This window comes from Accipiter gentilis, chromosome 23 (genome assembly GCF_929443795.1).
Source record: "Accipiter gentilis chromosome 23, bAccGen1.1, whole genome shotgun sequence".
Taxonomy (NCBI): domain Eukaryota; kingdom Metazoa; phylum Chordata; class Aves; order Accipitriformes; family Accipitridae; genus Astur; species Astur gentilis.
Window position 1 is genome coordinate 1269685 of NC_064902.1, and position 16084 is coordinate 1285768.

General features: G+C 43.3%; 2 long non-coding RNA genes across 2 annotated transcripts in view; one reads left to right on the top strand and one right to left on the bottom strand.

The window, feature by feature from the left end:
• The window catches only part of LOC126049538 (uncharacterized), a 22174-nt gene extending 19764 nt beyond the window's left edge, over positions 1–2410 (bottom strand). The window contains exon 1 of the long non-coding RNA XR_007509238.1: positions 1870–2410. This is a non-coding gene — a long non-coding RNA (uncharacterized LOC126049538). The remainder of the gene's footprint in view (positions 1–1869) is intronic.
• Positions 1–12999, top strand: part of LOC126049537 (uncharacterized) — a 22588-nt gene extending 9589 nt beyond the window's left edge. The window contains exon 2 of the long non-coding RNA XR_007509236.1: positions 7693–12999. This is a non-coding gene — a long non-coding RNA (uncharacterized LOC126049537). The remainder of the gene's footprint in view (positions 1–7692) is intronic.
• Positions 13000–16084: the final 3085 nt, after the last annotated feature.

Genomic DNA, 16084 nt, shown 5'->3' on the forward strand with positions numbered 1-16084 from the left:
GCCAAAACCAATGTCACTTCCCAATCATGGGTATAATGAACAATAGCCACCAATGAATCAGCGTGCATCTGGCAAAGCGCAGGCCCAAAAGAACATGGTCACTCAGTAAGTATTTCCTGCTTTGAAAAGAAATGTGTCATCTATAGTATGCTTCAATTTTGAAAAAAGCTTCTGTATCCCTCCTCATTTATTGGATAGCTGGGATTGACTTCCCGATTACAGCATTCTACTCCTCCAGCCAATCCAGCCCTCCAACAGTCCTCACTATAGACAGCACACCCTGTAACTTACTAAAAATGTGTACCTGAATTTCCATAGACCTCCTACAACCTTTCTGAATGGGAATCCTGAAAAATAACATTCAATAACTACTACTTCTAGCAAATTCTGTCTGTGTGCTAGCATGAATTATTACAGTGCCTAAGTAAAATACAACGGTAAGATGGTATTTCACTGCTGAATGTGTTACTTGGACAGTCATCTTTCCGGGTAGTCGTACCCCATCTTGTGACCTACAGCGGGAGTGCAGGAGCTACCAAAGCACTTCTCTTGGTTCTATCCGGCAGACCCCTGACAACAGTTTCTCACCCTAAGGCAGGCTGTAGCTTCTGTATTCATCACAAAAGGAGTCAAACTTCACCTGAAAGTAAAGATTAAAAAGTAAGTTAGCAGCTGGCCAAATGCATTTGACAAAGTTTTACCTACATAAGGAGGAAAACTGCATTTGGGTTCCCCTTTTAGCTGTTGAGACATCATGATTTAGTTTGTCTGCCTTACCCAGACAGGTGTCGGGTCACCGTTTAATCTGTTTGTTGCTCTCATCACCGAGAACAAGGCTCCATGTTCCCTTTTTGCATTTGTGATACAAATTGGTGCTTGTGAAGTAAGACACACCACCATACACAGAAGAACTTCATCAAACTCCATAAACTTTGACGAAATTGTTAAGAACTCACAACACTTCCATTATTTCTAAAACTTCTCCAAAGACGACGACAGAAAAGCTGACTCACAGAGAAAGACTGACAAGAATGCTCTGTGCGTTCCCACATTTTTTTTAAGGTATCTCTATCCCAATGATCTTGTGAAAATTAAGAGACACAGAAAACAGATCTGTGTTTGAAGTTTGGTTTTGAACACAGCATTTCCCTCCCTGAGCTTGTATTAGTCCCAATGACTCAGATATATATTGCAGACGCACTGACAAGCTGAAGGACCACCTCTACTCCTCAGAAAGACTTTGATAGGCCTTCGAGACCCCATGCACCGCCAACACATTAAAAAAACCACCAAACAATCAGGAATAGAACCAGAAAAGGTATTCTGATTCGGTAACAACACACTGACATGAGACTTCCAAGTCAGATTGCTTCTGAAGTAGAACAGGATAAAACCCAAAGGCAGGGAGAAAAGTACAGACAAACTTTGCCCAAAATACACAACTCACAATAGAGCACTGACAGTGAGCTAGAGGTTTATCTCACCCAACTGCAAAGCAACCTGAAAACAGGAATCATTTACAGGGCTGGGGGCAGAGGAGGGGGGGGGCGGCTGGTAGAAAAGCAACTCCTCTTCTTCTTCTTCCCAGCAAGGAACAGGACAAACTCCTTACTTCAAGAGCTCACTGGGCTTGCAGAGAAGGATGAAGGAAGAGAAAGTGCTTCTGTGGTTGCTCCCCAAGTAAACCAGATTCTCATCTACCAGAGAATGCCATCAGCAAAGCAATTAAAACTCCAGTTGTGTTGCTCATTCAACCCTCTACTTCAAGAAACTACAAAAAGACTCCTGCAATGCTGAGAGGCTCACAAGAGCTCTGGAGAGAAACTGCACGTACATAAAGCCTACTGATCTGCAACCGTTACTCCTTACCCCCTTCAGGAGAGCTTGCTGAAGACAGTGCCACTGACCATGCCGATTACCCTATTCTGGCTGCCGCTGGCATCTGTGACTCACCCGGTGTCCTACTACCTGGCACCACACGACAGTCTGGAGGGCTGCCGTTCAGAAAGAAGTCTGCGTGATCCCTAGTCTCAGATCTTCTGACCGACTTCCAGTCTAAGCAACTTGTGAGACCAACACGGCAGCGGCCAGGAGGGCAACGGCCACGGGCCAGAGGGGGTCCAAAGCCGCTAAGGCAGGTAACGGTGCTAACGAGAACCAGGGCTAGCGGCCGTCCTGGAAAGCCGAGCCACCGCTGGACCCGAGACTACAAACCGACGCCCGAGCGAGCGCGGGCTGGAGGACACGCAGGCCGGCCTGGGAAGTTACGGCCGGCCGCGCCGGGCCGGGCCTTTCTGAGGAGGAGAGGCCACGCTGCGGGCCTTTGGACACCTGTTAAACCGGTGCGGAGAGGCTGCGCCTCGCTCAGCCCCACCAACTGCAGCGCTGCCGCCGGGGGCGCCATTTCAAGCCTGCCGCCCCCCCTCCCGACGCCTGAAATAAATGGCGGAGGGGGGCGGAGACCTTCGTCCCATCACCCAATCCGAAGAGAGAGCCCCAGGTACAGGCGGTGCACTCGGCCCCAAACCCAATGGGCGTGAGCGGCGGTGGATGACAGACGGGTGGCCCCCTCCGCCCGGGGGCCAATGAGGCGGGTGGCGCCGGGCGCGTCGCGCCGTCCCGTGGTGCCGCGGGGCGAGCGGCGGCAGGAGCGGCGGCGACTGCATCCGGGTCCCGGCGCGGCTCCGGGTCACCCTGCGGCAGGTAACGGGGCGGCGGCGGCGGGCGCGGTCCCCGCGGGGCGCAGCCACAGCTCGCGGGGCGAGCGGCGAGCTCGGGGTAGCCCGCGGGAAACGGGTGGCGGGGCAGGATGCAGGGGTCGGGGCCGGAGCGGGGCGGCGCGGCGGGTGGGGCGGACGGGCCCTCTCCTCTCCTCTCCGTTCTTCTTCTCTTCTGTCTTCTCCTCCCCTCGGGCCAGCGCGGGGGCCTCGCCCCGGCCCCTCCGCTCGGTGCCGCCGCCCCGCGGGGTGGGGGCTGTCCCCGGCGGGGGGAGCGGGCCGGGCCGCGGGCGGAGGCGGTGGCTGTGGCCGCTCGGCCCCGGTGAGAGGCGGGGGGCGGCCGGGGCTGCCGGGCGGGGCCTCCCCGGCGCCACCGGGGTCTGCGTTTACTGTCGTTATTCTTCTCATTGAGGCCTTCTTCCCCCCCCTCCGTCCTCCCCCCTCCCCCGTCCTCCCCCCTCCGTCCTCCCCCCTCTCTCCTCCAGACTAACTTGAAGGCCCGGAAGTGCCGCCCCCGGGCGCTCCTGAGTGGTGGGTTGGCCCCGCCGCCCGCCGGGGATAGGCTGCGGATTCCGTCAGCGCCTGGGTACGTCACTTCCGCTATCAAGTGTGTGGGCAGGGGAGACCTTGGCCGCGGGGGGAGCCGCGTCCGTGTGTCCCCCCCCGGTAGCGGGGCCGCGGGGGGAGCCGGGGGGGGGCCGTGGCCGGGGGTCGCCCGCCGTGCCCTTCCCCGGGGCTGCCCGCGCCTCGGGCCCTGCCCTGCGGCGGGGAGCGGTGGCCGGAGGAACTTGTGGCGGGGCAGGCAGGTAGGGGCGGCGGGCAGGGCCGCAGGCAGCTGCGGGCAGGCGGGGAGGGCGTTAGGGGCGGGATGGGCAGGCAGAACGCGGTACGGCGTAAGAAGAGTGAAGTTCAAAACCGAGGAGGCGGACGCTGAAGAAAATCCCTCGCGAAATGCACCTGCTTTGGCAAGGAAGCACGCTGTCAGCAGGCTGGGGGGTAAGGGGTGGGATCGCACGAAGCTGAACTTAGGCACTCGCTGGTATACGCAGTACTGATCGAAACTAAATGCTTGGGTTATGTTTCAGTATTGTTGTTAGCGGAGTGTGGAATCCATCCCTGACAAGCGATAACGTGCTTATGGAGGCTGTCTTCTGGCCCAGCACAGTCAGTTTTGGAGAAGGACGTTACTCTATCACATCCTAGTTTTATGATGTATTTTTTGCAGGAGTGGAAACTCAACCTGATGTTCAAGGTTATGATAATCCTCGTTGATAGATTTGCCGTTTCTACTTTGCCTGTGCTCCTCTTTAATGGTGCTACTTTGCACAGGCAGTTTTCTGACTGTAATGCAAGCCTTCACGGGCATGGAAGAATTGCTTCCGTTCAACACGTACATAGAAACCATACCGAACGATGCTGAGGCATAACAACGGGTCAGATTTAATCCGTGACAGAATTTTTGAGGAAACGAATCTGTGCCTTCCAAAGCAGTAACATCTCTCTAACTTAACCTAACAGCGTTTAAGGGTCTGGGTATCCTCTTCCTAATTCTTCAGGCAGGTGAGCATCCCCAGCTGTCGGGGGGTTCACTAAAACAGTTATTGACTGGTGTGACTCCTGTTGTCCAATTTGACACGTTCTGTTCACAGCAATGGTCAGGTGTCAAATGGCCTGAACTTACCCCAGAAGCTGTTCATGGTGGTGGTTGAAACCTGCTGCAGTCTTTCTAGTGTAGTCAACATGCGATGGCAGATTTAATAGGGGTGTGTTGGGTTTTTTGTCCCTGTAATAGCCAGCTTTGTGAAGAGGGACTTACTAAATAGCTGTCTTGTGGTATTTTTAATGTAAAAGTGCTGACTGGTTTTTGTCACTGAGCTTTTCACCAAGGTGTACTCTGTATATCTCAAATGCTTAACCTCAATTCACGTAGGTCATGCTGGGAAGTAGTTATTTTGCATAAGGTGACTGGGGACTTGGCAAAAGGAAGCTTAGGCAAAACATCAAATCACTTTGTTTCTCTACAACTACTAACAAGCTGTATCCTTCTTTCACTTCCCTTTTGATAAATGCCTTCTGTGTTTTCCTCTGTGGTTAGCAGCGGAAAACATCGGTCCATTTGCAAAATGGTAAAAAGCTCCCAGGACTTATAAAGGGCAATAGATGTTTAATTGTGTTGCCAATTAATAACATCACATGGCATTCTGGAAAATGTTCTCATGCAGTAACTGCATTATTTGCTGAATTTGTGTAATTATCATATTAACATACAAACTTCATGCATAGGAAGTTAGCTCACTTACTAGTAAGTGAATAAATATATACATTTGTATATTTATACGCAGGCATGCGTTTGTGTTTGAAGCAGGAACAGATCACCAAAAAGACGGTTTCCTTTGAGAAGTGTGCTGAGGCCTTTGTAGCGCTTGAAGCTGTAGCTAAACTGAAATGTGTTCATATATGTATTTCTTCTGCCAGTGTACTGATAGATGGGTGTTCAAAAAGGATTTGTGAAAATCTGATAACACCTTAGTGTAGTCGTTTTCTTTACTACGAGGTATTTTCTAACTTCACTGAGGTTTTTGCCATCATTGTACAGTAATGTATACACAGTAATGTAACACATGCACCACTTACACGCAGATGGTGAATACTAATGTTGTAAAATCAAGTACGTGTACAGAAAGGTGCTAGGATTTGTATTACTTTGGTTCTTTGTTCACATTAGAAATTATTCATTATGATCACATACTTGTACTTTTCCAGAAGAGTTGTGCTTCATTCAGTGCATGAGTGGGCCGTAGTGACTTTTAATTTCTTTCAAACCGTGGTTTCTGGATATTTATATTCCATCTGTAACTCCATGGTTATCAAACAGGCTAATTGAGAATGTGGCAAAGCAGTAATACTTCATATTATAATTACGTAAAACCAGAATGCTTTGTGTTAAAGCGATTAAATGTAAATGGGATATAGATTTTGTAAGAAAAATTTGGCATTTCTGATTGATCTGCTAGATGACTACGTTACTGGTCAAAATCAGTGGTATTAATCTTACAATTTTGTGTGAAAAATCCCAAGAAATACCGTAGCAGATACAGATCCCTGACTATGTGCATGGACTTTGGTCCTGCTCGTGCTTAAGAGTTAAAGCACATCTCTAAATTTGTACAGCGTTGTGCACTGAAACTGCTTGTTCTCCTTTTCTCCTCTTTGTAAATCAAACAAGTATTCTGGTGTGATTTACGCTTAGTCCAGTGTATTGCTGCTAAATGGACCGGCATGTCCAAACAGAGGTATGAAGCTTTAAGTTTTTGGGCATGAGCAGGGGAGACTCTTAAAAAGGTGCCTGCACTTCAGCTGGCAAGCGTTACATTCCAATGAAAGAATTTTTTGCTCTCTTGGTCAGTGCCTGTTTTTCAATGCAGGTGAATTTGCTTGGCCAAAGTAAAAAAAAAAACAACCCACGAAACCTCTAATCTGTTTAGTCTTACTCTTCACACAGGTTTTTAATTTACAGCTTTGACTTTCCTGTTCTGGCTAATTTTCTCTGCTGAATTTCTAAAGCTGAATTTGAGCACTAGAGTAAAAGAGTCTTTTCAGATAACAAGCTGCTTACAAATTTACAGTTGCCAAATGGTCTTGTCACAGAAGGATGTACCTACAGCATCGTGTACCTCAAGTTAAGGTATCTGTGTATCTCCACGCTGCGTAGAGTAGGTGTCAGTAAAGCACAGTTTGTGTAGGAACTATTCCTTCTACAAACTCAGTCAGCTTTAGGTGGTTTCTTCTGTGCTGCAAAGAGGACAAAATAACTGGGAGAATGAAGCATTGGTCTTTTAGGATCACACGGAGAGTAAAGGATCGCGCTGAGGGGAAACGGGACTTTTGTTATTTCCACAAATACACGCTTTGTTCCTTCAGCAGAGTAATGGATAAAACTTGTAACTACCATTTGAGTTATTTTTTCCTCCTTCGCAGGTTGGAGGAGAGCACTTGCGTTCCACTAATGTGCTACTAACCCAGAACATGTAGATTCTTGAGACTTTTTTCCCTGTGCAGTTTGGGATCATCTTGGAGGTTTTAAACTTAGAGGTAGCTCAAGAAAAGCATACTTCAGAGCGCTGGGGCCCATTCAGAGTCTACTACTGTCACTTCTGTTGGACCTGAATGAGGAGCAAGTCTCTAGCCGGATAAGCACTTTTTAATAATACAAAGGAAGGTGCAATCCCAACCTGTGACTATAGAAGAGGAAAAAATTCTAATTGGTACTAGATTTTCCGTGTCGGCAACTGTGTAATTTTACTGAGCCTCTTTTGGAAAGAGGTGATGCAGTATGCACGTAGCACGTGATGACAGACAGTGCAGGGGTAGTCGAGTGAAGTGAGGGGAAGCAACATGAAGGATAATTAAGTTTGCATCAGTCACGCTGCTCCCTTTATGCCCCGTGCAATCCCCACCAGTCAGACAAGAAGCGCATGCAACGAACAAACTGGAGCTTGTGAGTCTGCGTGTAGTTGTTTGGGATGCTGGATGTGCAGGTGCTGCAGGCATGGCTGGAGAAGGTGGCAGGAATTTGCTCGCCACAAGAGTCCGTGGGAGTCGGGAAGTGTGGCTCCGATGTGGGGGCTGCTGCTGAAACGGGGGCTAAAACTGAGGAGTTGGTGTCAGTGCTGGAGGTGTAAACCCTGGCGCTCCATCGTGTGGTGAAAGCTGTGCGCAGGCTGGAGCCTCAGCCCTTGGCTGCGGTAGGCAGCTTCAGCGGAGTCGTGTTTGGGAGCGAAGGCGTTCATCTTTGCTGGTGCCTTGTGAAAGTTGCACAATTACGGTGTCATTTTCTTCTCTTTCACTGCTTTGGGGGTTTTGAAATACAAACACATGGTGACTGGCAAAATAGCACTTTGAACGCAGCTTTTAACAAGGAAAGCAACTTAACCATGTATTTATTAAAAGCTTAAAGTCTCATTGTAGTCTTAAGTGTTTACTGCTGAAGGAGAGAATATGCAGGTAGATAACCCTGATACTCTTGTGCATGAATGATACCATCAGCGTGGTGATTTCAGTAGTAGGGATGTGTGCAACAGCGGATTCACTTGAAGATGAGAACATCCCAAAACAGTAGAAGCTGCACCAGGAGCATAATTGGTCAAGCATGCTGTATATCAAGCTTTTCTGCTGCTGTGTGTGCCAGAAAACCTAAATGCATGGTATCGGACGAGCAGCATACAGCAGGCCTCCCAGGAGACCTGGCAGCTCTCATTCCATAAAAGGGTGTTGCAACTTAGGCGATAGAGTTTTTGAAAAGTGTTAGCAATAACCCACAAGTTAGAAACACTCAAAGCTGCAGGATTACTGTAAAGGACAATACTAATTAGCTAGACTTTACATGAATACATGGTAGAACCAAAAAGAGCAGAAGGTAACCTCAAAAACTTCTTCCAAAAGAAGATATTGACTAGAATTTTAAATCTTTTAATGCTATACCCTTCTAAACTGAATAAAAAATGATACCTGAGTGATATAACACCAATGAATTTGCTTTTTCTGCAATAGTTAGAAGGTAGGTACCTGATGATCTTTCGTAAGGTGTATTTGTTACAGAAGGAGTTTTTTTCCTAGTGTCCTGTATGCACTTTATGGTCTCAAGCCAGACTACTGTATATAACCACAGCATGACAACTGGAAGTAAGTAATAATACTTTTCCAAGGACATTTTTTACCTTAAGTAACAGCCCATCCAGATGTGTATTAGATGGAAGGCTCTTGTTTCAGGAAGGTGAAAGGAGAGGGATTCTTATGGATTGAGGAGCTGCAAGGACTGAACAGGAAAATGCAGTGGTGGCAGTAGAAAATTAATGTAGAAAATTTTCAAGAACAGAACTTGATGGGGAAGTCCTAAAACAATGGAAATCAAACTAAATGCTGTTTGATACATCTCAAGTTGCTTATGTTTATAACTAACTTGCTTAAAGGTGGTGAAATGCAAGAGATGGCTTTCTAGGTTTACTACAATGCTTGTGTCCTTCAGGCTTAATTTTAAAAAAGGAAATGCAGAAGTGTTATTTTACCTATTTTATACATTTTACATTTTTGACATAAGGTTATTGTGTGGTATTCAGTTTTTCAAAGGGCTTTAAAAATGTTCAGTACATCACAGAGTCCTCAGCTTCATCTTAAAAGTTCCTTCTGAAACTGAACATCTGGGTCTTCCTTAACTTCGTGGAATCAATCAGTAAGTAACAAACTGAAGATACCAAGTTGGCTCTCTCTGCAGCTAGACTCTCATGGAGAAATGGGGGTTTTACAGGAATTCTGCTCAGCTGTTGAAGGTTTGGATGCAGGAACAGGGAACTGAAAGGACTGTCAGCTTCCCTACTGGGTATCTGCCTGAGAGCAGGACCTCTGCCTGAGCTAATTCAAAAGGATGTAATGTGTGCCAGTACTTCATAATGGTTTGACTTTGTCCCAGTGCTACTGTTCTAATTTATTTCTGCTTTGGGCATTAGGACCAACTGCTTGTGTTCATCTGTGCATGCTAAAGGATATGTTCTGGTAGGCGTTTAAGTTAGCAAAAGCAAATAATGAGATTTATACCAATTACAAGCAAGATTTTAAGCGTGATTCACCAAAATTTGTCATCAATATTTGTATAAAGGATTCTGGCATAAAGTGTTGAGGGGGTTGGAAAGTACTTTTATTTTTTTCTCTGTTCAAGGAATAACGTCATCCCTTTGTATATTAATGCATTGGATCACGCGTTGTGTTTTTTGGCAAGGATATTAACATGCATTAGGGTGCTCTTGTTCTATCAAGGCTTTGTTTGAAGAGTGGTCTGAAAACCTCAGTTTAGAATTGGGATGAAGTACTAGTAAAACACGTATTTAATGTTTTAAAAACTGCATTTCTGTAAACATTTTAAATCGGCTTATAAATTACATTCACAAAGCAATCAGTTTTCCTCTCCAGCTCTGTTCTCAAGATGTCCTTGCTAAGAAGGGGATTGTAAGTCACACATCTGTCTGGCAAGTATTTTGATTTCACTATCCTAAGACTTCAAGATCATGTTGAGCTGTGTTAATGTAGTAATTGAATTTAGAGTTATGTCAGGAACAGTTAGAGAAACCCACTTGTTTCTGATCTGAAAACAATGTATATTTTAAGTGGCCTGTTGGTAAGGCAGTCTAACAATTAAATGTCTGGGTATAGGCCGTAATCTTAAGGAGTTTTGTTTATTATAAAAGAATCCCTGCATGCAGGACTTTTTTAAGACTAACAGAAGAAGCACAAAATACTACTTTTGACGGTATGTGATTTTCTTTTGACATATTAACTGTTAGGAGAGCTGAAAAAGGTCACTATATGTAATATTATTTATTTCTCCAGAATTATAAGTATTTTAAGTATATAAATATACAGGAATCATAACTGGTCCATGTAAGTTGGCTGCATAGCTGTGGTCTTAGATTTTTATTTTTAAGTTCTAAAGAGGAAGAAATTTATGTCTGCATACAATGTTTCTGACAGACTTTTCTTCTAATTTCAGATGAGAGGTTACATCTGTGGAACACGAATAGTACTTTAACAGAAGTTTAATGACTGTAGTTGCTGTGACTTCTACAACTTGCTAACTGTCTAACAATGAAATATATTAAGACCCAAGCAATTGGTAAAATTTTGAAATTAAGGAATCTTATCTTTAAAATAACTTTATTGAATGACAGGGGGGAGCAAGGGTAATTCTTTTTCTGTGATCAGTATTTTACACTGTAAATGTTGTCTGCAACTAGCCTAACTTGTCTTTACTAAAGCGACACTCTTTCTACATCAACTCTGAAGATGCCTGCGCTGTGGGATGAGGTAGTAGGTTGTATAGTTTTAGGGTCATACCCACAACTGGGAGATAACTATACAATCTACTGTCTTTCCTAAAGCAGCAGAATATCAACAATGGAAACGTAAATTTTAATCTCAATGTCAGATTCTACTGAACTTCTGTAGTTGTAGTGCTTATTATAGGAGAAAATATTTCTCTTAACACCTATGGGTAATTATGTTTAGATTTTTCTAATTCTTGGAAAAGCTAGGTTATCATTCTACATTAATTTTCTCCTCTAAGGAGTAAAAAATTAAGAGTAGATTGATTCCTATATGTGTATGGTGGGGTAATCAAATACATATTACTGATATTCCAGTTTTGTTGTTTAGGATTGCTAACTGAAATATCAATTATCCTTTAGAATGAAACTATGGTTAGCTGCTTAAGTTCTTTGCTGAAGTATATGCTTCTCTGTCAGAGTGAGGTAGTAGATTGTATAGTTGTAGGGTAGTTATTTTACCCTGTTCAGGAGATAACTATACAATCTATTGCCTTCCCTGAGGAGTAAAACAAACTGCGGTCCTTTGCAGTCATTCATGTCCGCATTAAGTAAAAATAGATCTGTCAGATAAATTTAGGATTGTAAAGTATCAGATTTCTCAGTGATAGAATTTGCAGGATTAACAATCGGTGTGAATGGTGCAACCCCTAAATGATATATTTGACTAAAATGACTTTTCTTCCAAGGTGAGTGGCACAGTGCTGGCTGGATGTTGAAAATGCGTATGTTCCTAGATATAGAGTGGAATACTCCATAGAGTGGAAATTATTCTAAAACAATTTGGTTTTGAATGTAAAACTACAGGTAGCTCAAACTTGTACATTGTGACTTCAACAGTTTCGAGACCCTAATTTCTATAATACATTAAAATCCCATGATTCCAACTGCTTAGTAAAAGTTGGAAGGAAAACTTACAATTATACTTTATTAATAAGTCTGCTTATTTTTATCCAACTCTTCTAGCATGTGAGACTTCAACAATGTAATATAAAATTAAAGTGTTGAATGGCCAAAATTGAGCCCTCACCTTTTTTGGTGTGTGCCAAGTTAGGAAGTTTGAGCATCTAAGACCGAGAACTGTAATTTTTCTCTGAGGTGGTTACTGATTTTATAAAAAGACATTTTAAGCTTACTGCATTCTTTTTCCTCCTGACATCCTAGGTGTACCCAGTCTAACTGCTTCTGCACTAGGGTGACCAGCTAGCATCTTGCTGTACTAACAAAGAAAAGCATGAAAATGCTTTTTGGGACTGAAGGTTTAGCATAGTAGGTCAGAGTGAAAATGGAGCCATTCATGAATATTTAAGCCCGGAGCGTTAAAACCGGCTAACCACTTACCAAGCAGTGATAACAGTGTAAACTTGAAGTATGTGCCCAGGCTTAAAAGGCAGAAGACCAAAAGCAGCTGGTAAGCTAAACTGACTTCACAGAGCAGCTGCTAAGTAAGAAGAACTGCAAAAAGGAAGCATTGGGCTCCTAGGAAGAGGTAGTAGGTTGCATAGTTTTAGGGCAGGGATTTTGCTCGCAAGAAGGTAACTATACAACCTGCTGCCTTTCTTAGGGCTTTATTATAACACCAGGACCATTTTGGCTCCATCCTGACCTCTGCAGCTTTGGTACTTGAAGAGAAATGAGAAGGTATTTCTAAGTGTGTTGAGGCTTAATGAAACCAGTGTATCTGCACCAGACTTGGGCGTAGTACTGCTAGCTGGATTTCAGTATGGTGAAATGCTGCATTTGAGGGTGCACTTGCCATTTTGGTGACATTAGGTTGCGATAAGTAAGAGGCTATGTTTGGGAAGCAACTCCAGAGTAAGGTTGAATTCCCTGCGATTAGGATGGAGGTGGTATGCACTTCTTAACGTTCAGCTGAGGTACTAATACTGTGTACTTAAAACACGTAGCTAGAATACATCTTCCTTTGGCTTTGTGCATTTCAAGTGGAAAAACTAAAAGTTGTTTTTCCCCAGAAGGATCCGCCTGCAACTCACCTGAAAGCTGGTGGTTTCTCAAGAGGTATAGGCACTCCTAATAAAACAAGCTCTCAGTCATGGATTATTTGCAGTCTTGCAGGAGGGAAGTTGTCAGCTGGTTAAAATGGATGATTGCATGGTTTGTCTCATGGAATTGTATGTTAAAAAGTAGTCCATAATTTTTTATGTAATTACACTGCACTACAGCAATACTTCTGGTAGGGCTTCAGCTGGACAGCCTATGCTATGGGATACAGGGACTATTTTAACTGATCATCTTGTAACATTAACATGTTACGCCTACACCAGCCACTGTTTAAACTTTTGACAGTAAGACAGAATCCTAAATGTGTTAAGTATGCTTATATTGAACATCCTGTATGAATTTCATTTTACATGTTTGATTTAGTTAATAAAATACAGCATTTTGTGCAACTCTTACAGTGAATGGACTTTACTTTCTCAAAAATAAGGAAGTTAATTTTACAGAAAAACAGTACCCACATTATTGAAATAAAGTCAAGACTATGTTACAGAAATTACAGTGTTAACTAGAATTAGTGTTAACCAATTATTCTAGTGTTACCTAAAAATTATTCTAGCATTAACTATGACTTTTATTAAAGAGCTTTGGTACCAGACTTCACTGGGGGAGCAGGGGAATCCTTATTTATACCATTGCTAATGAATGTGCACAAACTCCGGTTGCTATAGAGCTGGTTTCTGAGCATAAGTTTAAATTGCTTCACAAAAATCTAGACTTTAAGAAGGTGGGCTCTACTAGTCTTAACTGTGCCTTGGTTTTTGCATAAATGCAGCTGATAAGGTATCAACAGATAAGATTTAGGCAGAGAAACATACCAATAAATCTGATTTTAGCAGTACAAAATACCTTAAAAGCTGTAATATACTTAACATTCTACAAGTAAGTATAAGGAGTATGCTTATAAAAGACGTAAATAATGTGTGCTAGCCACTACAACTGTGATATTCCCATTGTACCTGATGCATTTGTAAAGCCTGTTGTGAGAGAAGTAAATAGAACTTGGGTCCTAGATGAAAATGAGTAGCTCTTTTATGTTAAGTTTGGAGTAATATGCAAGTTTTGGGCTTGATGTGCCTATTTCTGCCCTTCTGTTACTATAACACTTGATAGTAGCTTGCAGTTCTGCTGGGTTTCTTTAACAGTGTACTTCAGAAAACAAGAAGTAGGTGAAGCTTTTAATTTCTTAGTCTCTGACTGAATTCATCTCAACATTATTATCAGAGCCAGATTTTTTTAAGTGTTAAAAACAGAGCCTCTCTTCAGAGTCCTAAGTGTTTCTTAAGCAAAAGTACCTGAATCTTGGGATTGATGTCTCCGTATGCTTTCTGCGCATTGTGATAAGCAGATACTGCAGAGAGCTACTGCAGTATTGGTTCTGCCAGATCAAATCTAGCCTCTCATGTGCAGTACTGTAAGTGGCCTTGGATCATGTCTTCATAGAGGAAGGCAGTACTACTCAGTTAATTTTTTAAAATGGTTAATCAGTTCTTCCTTTTATCTAAGGATGCAACCCTTGACCCCTATCTTTCTACTACTGATTCTGTCTTACCTATAACAGGTACAGGCATTTATTTCCTTGTAATTGGAAGCAGCTTGATTAAGTGATAAGGCTTAAACTAGAAAGGCATTATGTTGTGGTTTAGCAGTCTTGGCTCATCAGGTTATATCTTACCTTGACTTATCTGTGGGCTCCACCTAGTAAATGGTATCTGCTCAGCAAAGCACAAGATTTGTTTGGTTATTTCCATGTGTATATTCAGAGAGGGGGTCGAAAGATGAGGTGACAACATGGCAAGAATCCTTCCAATAAAGAAACAGAGGTTAAAGAATGCACAGCAAACAGTGCAGAAAAGTTTGCAGTAACAGTAGAGACGTTTACCACCCATATTGAAGTAATTGTGTCATGGTGGTCTTGGAAATGTTCCAGTAGAGCTCCAAAAATAGAATACAGCTTCAGTGCAGATCCACGTCCCAGGAGAATAATTTCTGTTCTATGCCCTTCCATGCAGGAAGGTGTGCTCTGAATTCTTCGTGGTAGTGTGAAACCTGAGACCTGTTTAGCTTTTTCTGTAAGAGAAACTACTAACAAACATTCTTATGCTTCTGAAGGGGACTCTGGGCACTTGTGCCATGTTCACAGTATATTAACTTCATTAAAAATTCTCTTCCCTGTGGTGCCTTTTGTTGAGAGCTAGGATTGTGGCAGACAAGAATTTCTGCTGTTGTTTTCTATATTTTGTGCGATGCAGAAGATAATAGAGCTCCTAGAGAACAGCTGCCACCGTAGGTACATACAGTAGAGTTTTACCCTACCTCAAAAGGGTGTTCTCTACTGGGGTTTCCCAGGTTGGTTAGGGGATTTGCATTCTTAACCATGAGATTTTCTTTGTGCTTCTGTATCTAGCCTCCTTCCAGCCTGTGAGAACAGATGCAAGGAAGTTAACCTTAGCTATCAGATGTATATAGAGAGATGTTAGCAACATGCACCTAGAACTTTCGTGTTATACTTGGATTCCCTTGCCTTGATTGTTCGATCCAATATTGTGGTCATCTGAAATGCCATGTCATCCTTATGCCAAAAAGCTGCTCTTGCTCTCTCTTTTGGTAACCAGCAGGCTGGACTCAGTAATAGGTGCATACAGGTGGTTCATCTTTTGGCTTTACCAAGCAAACTATGCACCTGATATATGCAAGGGGGGGGGGGGAAGAAAGCAGAAGGAAAGGCTCAGATACACTGGTTAAAACAGACAAGTCTGACAAGTTCAGCTGAGTATTGGTGGTGTCAGCTGAGACTCCCAAAACTCAACTGAAGTCCCTTAGGTCTAGAGGCATCAGTGCATGGTGTGGCTTTCAGACCTCTGCTGAGCTTTAAGGAGTCCAGCAGATGACATAGATTTAGTCAAGAAAGCGGATTTCACCTAACAAGCTTAGTTGTATTTTTAATGATGTAGTTCTGTAAAGGCGAATCAAGACAGGAGCTACTGGAAGCATTAGATGTCAATGTATGTTTTTTTGCAACACAAGAAATCAGATTTGTTCTTACTGCATAGATGGTCTTACTGGAATTTGATTTTTATACTAGTTTGTTTCAGACAGTGAAAACCACTACAGTGAAGAGGGCTTATATGCATTGGAAGATAAGACACTGTTCTATTTTGGCCTGTTGTAATAAAACTATCTTCAAAATAAAGCTAATACAAGTCATATAATGCTACTAAGGACTGTATTTTTGGTGACTGAAAATGTCCTTTCCAAAATAGGAGAATCTTGCTGAAAAAATGCTTCCTTTGACATTAAGACTCTCCTATATAAACAATGTTGAGCTGATCAGTTAACCCCAGCACAGCATAAAACCAGAGAGAAGGATCAAATTGTGCAATTGCAAGTCCCAGTTCTGTGAGGGAGTTTAATACTCCCTGTATACATTACCTTATACACACTTTAATACATTACTGTTGGAGATATCTGTAGTCT